Here is a 10,056-nt window from a genome sequence, read left to right on the forward strand (position 1 = left end):
ACCTGTCAAGCACAGTGAGCATTGACATTTCTCCCTTTGTGAGAGATTTTTCTTAAAAACAAAGAGTTCTGTATTTTATAAAGGTTTTCTTGTTTCTCCCCTAAACTAGGTCTTACTCAGTTGTTACTGTTATAAGAAAACCTCATTATATGCTTATCTGCTAGATGAGAAATCCATAGTTAATAATATCATAACTAATAAAAAAAAAATAGACGAAAGTACTTGATTCTTCTTTGAAAAGAGGATTCTTCAGATTGTGAAAGGAAAACCCTGAACTCTGTGGGAGCATTTTGGCCCCTAGGAAGGAATACTGACAATTCTATCTTGCTAACTCTCAGTCTGGACTGACAGGGTTTTGGAATAGGAGAGACTTTAAAATAATACATTATAATGTAAATAAAAGGGGTAGTGATTTAATTTTAAAAAATGAAATTTATCTACAACTTTCCAGAAACATTTAAAAATAGTCTCTCCTAAAAATTGAATTTGAATCCTCTGAAATTCAAGTATGGGAATTAGATGCAAATAGAGGCAAGCTGAGAACAGTGAGTGACTGTTCTTAGACCTTGATGTGGCTCCCACTCTGTCCAAAGTCACCTTAAAATGCCTTGGAGAGGTTCATAGAATAGCACTTATTTGTATTTTCTGAAGTACTTAGAGTATATGTTGTGGAGAATTCTGAAACAAATATACTACAGGAAAATAGGCATTTTTATAAATATTTTAACTGTACTTGAAATTGTGGTCAATAACTTTATACCTATTTTAATTTATAAAACCTGGGAATGAAGTAGGATACATGAGCAATGTGGGTTTTTTTTGTTTTTTTTTTTTTTTTAGCGCTGACAGTGGACGTGCATTGTTGCCTTCTTTGCCTGGAGATGAGCAATGCTTTTATGCACTAGGTTGGGACTGTGTCTTCCCTCCTGGCATTCTGGTACCACTTTTTGTCATTGTCCTTGAAGAAGCTGCTTTCAGTTGATGAGCCAGATTGACTACATCCGGGGTTAAAGAAAGGGTGAGGAGCCTGCTTCAGGGACTGGCTTAGTTCACTTCTCCCATAATTTAGTTACCTTTGTTCCCCAATTAGCATTTTATATGTCCTGCTATATTTTCAGTGCATATTAGCTATAGAATATTTTAACTGGCTTCCTTTTCTTAATACATATTGGGTTGGCCTTAATAAATATATAATTATATGTATGTATATATAAACATAATTAATATATAATAGTCCTAGTCAGTAATAAGTAATATTTGACATTCCTCCTTGCCCGTAGCTTCTGTCCACATTAGTGTAAATTCTGATTATGCCTGTGAAATTTAAATATGTGAAGGGGGATGTGGTGCTGGCTTTGCTGCAGGCTGAGGAGGACTTTAAAGGCAGCCCGTGAGGCTGCTCTTGGCCCAGAAGTCTCTGAGAGTGTGTGAGGTTGGGGTTGTCTGGGCCTTCTTCACTTCCATCTCTGCTCGAGGCATCTCTCCAGGCCAGCTTCTAGCGGTGGCCTTAGAACCTCCACTAAGGCTTTGAAGAAACTTCTAGTAGCCCAAGTAGATCCCAGGCTCCAGAGGCAGGTAAAGAGGACTGTGTGTGTGCTGGGGGTCAGGGTGGAGGTGAATAGTAACAATGGAAAACATGGGCCATTAATTTGAATGAGTGAGTGAACGAATGAAAGGGTTGCAATGGTCTCCTTCCCACAGAGATTGAAGGCACTATAGTTGTGTTTCACTGGGCTGGTCTAAATGCATTTGCATCTGACAGTTCTGCCTTGATTTCAAGTGGCAGACTAGGTGTCTATTTAACGTCTCCAACAGCCCTGGGAATCTGGCCTAAATTTTTTTTCTAATTAGACTGTCATACGTGAATCATAAGACATGAATCTCTATGTGGACTCACAAAGCACAGCGTTCTGTTTTTTTGATAACTTAAAAAGAATCTAACACAAAGTGTTCTGAATTTGAAATGTGTGGCGATGGCCATCACAATAGTATGGGATTTAAAATTTCTTTATGTTAATGGGAAGCCTGTGCTACGAATTTCATACTCCGTCTTGTTTCTCATTGGAATTTGTTCTGCAGTGGAGTCCTTGAGGTAGATCAGGGAGAATGATTTTGCTGGAGACTGCTACTTGACAAGATGTTATTGATGGAACTAACAGGGCTAAAATGTTGAACTTAACCAATTTGGAATTTTCTTTGATTCTCAAGTTCCTAACGTGTATTGGTAGTGCTCGTTTAGCAAAATAAATGAAACACAGGGCAATATGGAGACAATGAAGTGATCTCTTTATGTTCTTTTCTGGTATGAGCTGACACATAAAGAAAAACTAGCACAGGGCACAGTGGACTTATGACCAAGTATCTGTTGACTTGGAAAACAGAAACATTTTGTTAACTTACCACCTCTGAGGGTGTTCAGCTCAGGTTCACTTATTCTGAGATCTGACCCTTATTGTGCAGGAAGAATGTTACACAACAAGACCACGAGGCCATGCGGAGAAGTGTCAGGACCATTTTTTGAGGAGAAATCGTTGCATATTTAATGTTGGCTTCTAAGGCATTAATTTATCGTAGGCACATCCAGTAGACTTCTGAAGTTGAAGAGTTTGAATTTGGGATGGGTAGACGTTGTCATAATGATGAAAAGTCATGGTGTGAGATTTATGTAAACTGTGCTTGTTCCATCACCTGACTGCTTTCATTAACAGCTATGCAGGCACCTGAGCGAGCTCTGTGCTTATTTCTGGCCATCCATTAGGTCACTGCCTGGAGGGACAGTCCACCTAAATGCTGGCTGGCTGGATCACTTGCTTCATTCACTTGTGCGGGCACGCATGCATTCAGCTTACCCGCTTGGTGGAGTTTCTTGTGCACTCAGTTTGTGTCAGGCATGATGCTAGTAGGCCCTGGGATCCATGATGGTTAAGACTGAGTTCTTGCCCCTGAGAAGCCCACAGTCCAGACGGATAAAGAGACTTCTAAACTCCAGGGTGATAAGTCTTCTTACAGTGCTACAGGGACCTTATCTGCTGTGAAGAATTGGGGGGAGGTCAGGGAAAACTTCATAGATTGGTGGCGTGTTTTGGAGAGAGAGGTTTGTCAGGCAGACCGGAGAAGCAGGGGGAAATATGTATGCGAAGGCAAGGAGGTCAGAAGGAATATGCTGTGTTTGGGAGTTTGATACGGCTGAGCAGTAGCATATATGTAGCTGGGCTTCAGGTACGTCATATTTATCTAGCCCAGGCCAGTATTTTTCATCCTAACCCAGTTCTTTCTTCTGAATTTTCTGTTTCTCTTTGGGGCATCACCACCTACCTTGCCTCCAAAACTAGGGACTTTTAATCCTTATTCCCCCTCCGCCCTTCATTCACAGGCTACTTCATCCTGCCTGTTCTTCCCTTGAATATTACTCCTCTTTCCTGGTCTCCTAACCCTTTCTCTTTCTCCAGTCTCTAACCTCTAGAGCTGCACTGTCCAATATGGTAGCTGGTAACCATGTGTGGCTGTTTGTATTAAAATGAATTAAAAGTAAATACAAAAAAGTCAATTCCCCGGTTGTACTAGCTGCATTTCAAGCAAGCTCTCAGTAGCTAGTGGCTGCTGTATTGGACAGCCCAGGTCTACAGGCTTGATGGTTTGTTCTCTGCTCTCTGTCTGAGGGAACTTCCTTTCACGGGCCTTTGGATCAGGTCCCTCCCCATAACTTTCCAAATTCCCAGTGTGACTTTCAAGACCCCCAGCCTGGTGACACCTATCTTGCCTTGTGTTCAGCCACTCCCTTTTTTGCTCTTCCACTGTCACATTCTTGATTCTTTCATACCTTTAACCTTAGTACCTGCTGTTCTGTCTTTCTCCAGAGTACCTGCCATTTGTCGTCTGTGCATTCTCCTGCACACTTCAGACCTAGCTCTAGGCTCTCTTCGCTGGCTTTCTTCAGGTTAATCTCCTTCTCGTTGTACTCCAGTACTTGTAATCACACCGTCGTAGGCGCCTGTGAGAGAGCACAGATGGTGCTTATCGTGTGGTGCCATCGTTGTTTGTCTGTCGCTCTGTGGCAGGCATAGTGGCTAAGCTTTGGAGACAGATAGGCTTCATTTCAAAACTAACCATTTACTTGCCATGTGCCTTTGGGCAAGATATTTAACCTCTGACTCTTGGTTTCTTCTTCTGTACAGTGAAGATTATAATGGTCTTTCCCTCATGTTAAATGAAACCAAATGTGTAGAGCCCCCAGCACTGTACTTAACTAGACAGCTCTCAAGTCATAGTTGAGAGCTGTCATTCTAGACAGATATCTTTAGTGTCCATCAGCCTTGCTAAAACCATATCATCTACAAATAATGTTTTGATTCTCCTTTTCTAATTCTTATACTTTTTACTTATTTTTCTTATTGCTTTGGCTAGTCCTCCAGTACAATTTGAATAGAAGTGATACTGAATAGATGCAGCCCTTTCTTGTTCCTGTGCCTTCTCTTTGCTACAGTTTTTCTGTGTGTGTGTGTGTTTGTTTACGTGTGTGCGCACGCGTGTGCCTTTTTGTTTTGATTGAGTTCCATCATGCTCCTGCTCCCCCACACCCCCTCACTGCATTTGTTTTTCTCTCTTAGCTTGGAACTTAAATTCTGTCTAGTCCTTTAGTGGTTATCTTAGATATCCATTTTTAACAAAAACATTTAACAAAATCTAAAGTGATGACTTTATGTTTCTCTTGACTAATGGAAGGATTTTAAACATTTTAACTCCACATCCCCTCCCAACTTGTCCAGTATGTCTTTCCTGAATTTTTTAATCCTATAAATTAGATAACTGTGTTTCATAGTGTCAATGCTGTTTAGATTTATCCATGTATTTACTAGTATATTTACTTACCATTCTCTCTTGTGCTTCAAGCTTTCCAGCTGAGATAATTTCTTTTTGCCTGAAGTATATCCTTTAAAATTTCCCTTTCTGCAAGGGTTTTTTAGGTGGTATATATTTTGTCTTTCTGAAAATGTCTAGTTCTTAGTTCTTAAAAACTAGTTCTGCTGGGTTTGGAATTCTTGGTTGGCAGTTTTTGTTGCTTAGCATGTTGAATATATCAATTCTCTCTGGCTGCTTTTATGATCTTTTCTGTACCTTTGAGGTTCTACAATTTTAATTTAATTTGTCTTGGTATGGTTCTCTCTTTCTTTTTAAAGTCTTGCTTGAGTTCATTGGGCTTCCTTGATCTGTGATTTAATGTCTTTCAGCATTCTGAAAAATTATCTTTAAATATTGCTTCTTCCCCGCTCTTAATGTTATCTCCTTCTGGAACTTCATGAGTTGTAAGTTAGACTTCACTATTTCTTCCAAGTCTATTAATCTTTCTTTTGTATTTTCTCTCTTTGTCACCTCAGAGAGAAAGCTGACTTATCTACTTATATTCTAGGGTTTCTTCTTTAAATTTACCTTTTTGGTATCTTTAGGTTCTTTTATTATATTTTATAACATAATAAAGTGATGCAATTATACTTTATTCAGTTTTTTAAATTTTTCAGTGGGAACGTCATTAAGATTCCTGGTCTGTCTTGCTGCTGAAAACACAAGTCTGTTCTGTCATACTGTGTGTTTGTGCCCGAGCCTAGCACATTCCTTGACTCATTCCTTGAAGACGTGTTTATTGTGCACCTGTTATGCATCAGTGGTAGGGATGTAGGAGTGAACAAGACAGAGTCCTTGTTCATCAGGAGCTTGTGTTCTTGTGACTGGAGACAGTATATAAGTATGCAATTTGGCATGTGGGACTGAGTGTTATTAACGAAATAATGCAGAGTTAGGGGCTGACATGTCAGAGGAATGGGGAGGGGTTAGGGAAGGCTTTCTTAAGAAGAAGGTGATGCGTGAGCAGATATCTGATGATGTGAGGCAGCAAAGCCTACAGATACTGGAGGAAGGGTGTTCCTGGTAGAAGGGAAGCAGGGGCGAAGGTAGGCCCAAGCCTGGTGCATTTGGAGACCCAGAGGAAGGTCACTGTGGCTGGCACTGGAAGGAGCTGAGGGGCTGGCACTGGAAGGAGCCAAGACTGGAGCTGGAAGCTGAGGCCAGATCACATGGGACTTTGCAGCGGGGGAGTGTAGATAAGTGGGACAGGCAGCTGTTGACACGTTTTCAGTTTGGTGGCTTGAACCAAAGAAGCTGAGGCAGAGGTGGTATGAGGTGGCCATGTTCTGCCTCTGTTCCAGGGTGGAGCTTTCTGTGCCCTCGTGGGTGTGGGCGTTGTTTTCAGTCTGTCTCCAGGCTCTCAGAGCAGCTCCTGATTCTCCCCTTGGTTGGAGCACCGCATACTCACTCTCACTGGACTGCAGGCAGCCGGCCTCTCCCTCCCTCTTCCAGACTGCTCTTCCGCCTGCCCCCTCCTCCCTCCCACCTGTCAGCCTAATCAGGTGGGACCTTGTCTTATCTTTCCTGCTAGACTGTGGTTCCTGGACGGCAGGACCACCTCTTATTATTGACTTATTTCACTCCCTTCCCCAGCTCTTAGCAAGGTTTCTGGCACTCAGAAAGTAAATGTTTTTAGAATCTTGGGGCAATTATACATGATATGATCAAAACATCCTTGTTTTGACAATACCATTTTACTGAGCTTATCAGAATAAATTACATATTTTATTGAAAATGTTAAAAAATTTGGGGCTCAGTCTATTTCTTCAGCCAACTAAACTGACAAATGTTTTATTAAGGATGGACTCACTCTGTCTCTGTGTGCGTGTGCACACGCTTGCGCATGTTTGGGATTACAATTGAGGTTAAGATAGTAACCAAGGCATTTTCTTCAGAGCATCTCAGATAATACTTATTATATACAGGCATAGTTTATTTTATTGCAATTCACATATATTGATTTTTTTACAAACTGAAGTTTTGTGGCAACCCTGCATTGAGCAAGTCTATCAGCACGTTTTCCCAACAGCATTTGCTCACTTCATATCTCTGTGTTGCATTTCGGTTAATTCTTGCAAAATTTCACACGTTTTCATTGCTATTATACTTGTTATTGTGATCTGTGATCACTGATCTTTGATGTTACTATCGCAAAAAGATTACAACTCGCTGAAAGCTCAGATAATCGTTCGTAATTTTTAGCAATAAAGGATTTTAAAATTAAGGTAGGTACATTGTTTTTTAGACATAATGCTATTGTATATTTAATACGCTACAGTATAGGGTAAACATAACTTCTGCATGCACTGGGAAACCAAAAATTGTGTGACTTGCTTTATTGCAGTATTTGTTTTATTGCAGTAGTCTGGAACCAAACTCGCAAGATCTCTGAGGTATGCCGATATAGTAATTAGGCATTTTATCATAAACGGAAGTTCCATTAATTTTTCTCCTTTGTAAACTGGTAACTGGAAGTGTTTATTAGGCAGGTAGCATCATTTAAAAAATATGTATATAGGGCTTCCCTGGTGACGCAGTGGTTAAGAATCCACCAGCCAATGCAGGGGACACGGGTTCGATCCCTGGTCCTGGAAGATCCCACATGCTGCGGAGCAACTAAGCCCGTGCACCACAACTACTGAGCCTGTGCTCTAGAGCCCATGAGCCACAACTATGGAGCCCAGGTGTCACAACTACTGAAGCCCGCATGCCTAGAACCCGTGCTCTGCAACAAGAGGAGTCACCGCAATGAGAAGCCCGTGCACCGCAAGAGTAGCCCTTGCTCATCGCAACTAGAGAAAGCCTGCGCGCAGCAACGAAGACCCAAGGCAGCCCAATAAATAATTTTTAAAAGTATATATATATATGGCTTAATGCTGCAGATTTTTGTTTTGCGTTCCTGGAGTTTTCAGTGGCACAAGTGAGGGATGAGTGTGTATGTCCTGCTTGCTCAAGTGACATCTGCCCTTGAGGTGGGGCATGGCCAGCGAGACCCAGGGACCAGGAGGAGTTGTACTAGGGACAAGCAGGTAGAGAGGGACATGTGCTGTGTGCCTCATGTATGCAGGCACTCACATATAACGTGTCATTTAAATTTCCCATTACTTCCCCCTGAGGTAGGTCAGCCATGTTTATCCTCATTTTACAGGTGAGAAGAATGAGGCTTAGAAGTTAAAACTTGCACCTATCATAGCTACCACTGCTAGTTCAAGCCCTGCTCTCTCTTTCCACATTTAAGGGAAGCTTTATTTAGCTCAGTAGCTTTAGATTGTTGCTTGATAAGTGGGTTCCCTGTTCCTTTTTCCAAATTACTGGATAGTCCTTCATGTTATGGGAACTTTTAAAAAAATAAAATCACAGTCAGGTTATAACTCAGTTGTCAGTTTGTCACTCGAGGTCCACACTGGCACTGTGTCCTTCCTTCCCTGGAACAGAATGCTTTGGCTTCAGCTTGTACATTTGAATGAAATGGAATAGTGTCTTGAGAAAGTGGCCCCATAGTTGAGTGTGTAGATACCTACAAAATACTTAAAAACCAAACCCTTTTGTGGTTTGCATGACCTTTTTTTTTTTTAAAACTTCAAAGGCACATATTTACAGTACTGCTTGAGAAGTATTTGAGTAGTTTGTTTCCTGACAGAGCTCTGATGGGTGTGAAGTCTAGTCAGTGGTTTCCTAGCTTTCCCGTGGTAGGCTTTTTTCAGGATGTGCTGCTTTTTTTTTTTTTTTTTTAAAGTTTATTTGGCTGCGTCGCATCTTAGTTGTGGCACGTGGGCTCTTAGTTGCAGCGCGGAGGCTTCTCTCTAGCTGTGGTGCGCGGGCTCCAGAGCGCATGGCTCAGTAGTTGCGGCACGAGGGCTTAGTTACCCCGCGGCATGTGGGATCTTAGTTACCCAACCAGGGATTGAACCCACGTCCCCTGAATTGGAAGGCAGATTCTTAACCACTGGACCGCTAGGGAAGTCCCCCAGGATGTGCTGCTTTTTATTGCTGTTAGGTAGACAGAGCAGAAGTCATTCTTCTTGCAGCATAATGAGCCACTGAGGCTGGCGACCAGATGGTGTGACCATTGGCACCCTGCCCTTTGTAAATTATCTCTCCTCTTTCCTTGAAAGCCACTTCCCAGGGCTTGCCCTCAGGATCTTTGTGACCCTCTACTGCACTGGTTTATCCCACCTTCTCTTTGCCATGCAGGTTCCTCTACTGGAATGCCCTTCCCTACTTCTCCAGCTGATGAATTCCCACTGAAAGGTCATCCCCGTGTACCCTTTCAGGACCCTCCTGTTCCCATAGTGTGTTCTTGCCTAGGCCTTGGTGCTGTGTTGGAGGAGGTTGTTCAGATGTCCATCAAGCCTGTGGGAAGGGGAATGCCTCAGTGATGGCACCTGGCTTGTTTGACTGAAGCTGGCCCATAGTCACCATCACTCTGGAGGCCCCCCACAGTGGCACTGGGCCAGGCCCCAGACAGATTCCATTTGATCTGCACTACATCTAAGGCAGATTGGATTCCATTTTACAGATGAGCAGTGTCAATCACAGACCTCTGAGGTGATTAGGCCATCAAGGGATCACCCCAGCATGTCTTGTGAAGCGTCATAGATGCAGATTTCAGAGGCTAGATTTCAGTTCTAGCTGCATGCATCCAGGTGTGCCGTGTCCTTTGGTATTGTTCTCTCTTGCCGTGTCTAGTTTTCAGGGTGGGTAAGTTTCACCCCTTCAGCCGGGGTACAGGCCCCCTGGAGTGCTCAGTGCTCAGTCAGACTTTGAGGGAGGGAAGAGCCTCGGAAAGTGCTGGTGCTTTGCACAGGAAAAGAGGCCGAGGAACTGCCCACAGAGGCCCTTTGTGTGACAGGAAGTCCTGCTTCCAGAAGGGGCCGCCTTAAAGTGGAGGGGTTGAACGAAGCTGAAGTGGTTGACCTGGGGCCACTCTGACTCATGCGTGTTGTTAATAATGTCCTTTGTCGAATCTTGGGAACCTGCTTTAACAGAGCTTGGAGGGCGGCCCCATAACTGCCTGCTCTCAGTGGTCAGTGTTTCTCTTCCCCTCTTTCCCTATCACATCTGCCCTTGTTGAATACCCCCATTTTCTTGCCTGAACAAAGGACAACCTCCTGACCCATTCTACATTTTTTGCTTCTACTTTTGCCAGAAGAATCT

Source organism: Physeter macrocephalus, chromosome 6 (assembly GCF_002837175.3).
Source record: "Physeter macrocephalus isolate SW-GA chromosome 6, ASM283717v5, whole genome shotgun sequence".
NCBI lineage: Eukaryota > Metazoa > Chordata > Mammalia > Artiodactyla > Physeteridae > Physeter > Physeter macrocephalus.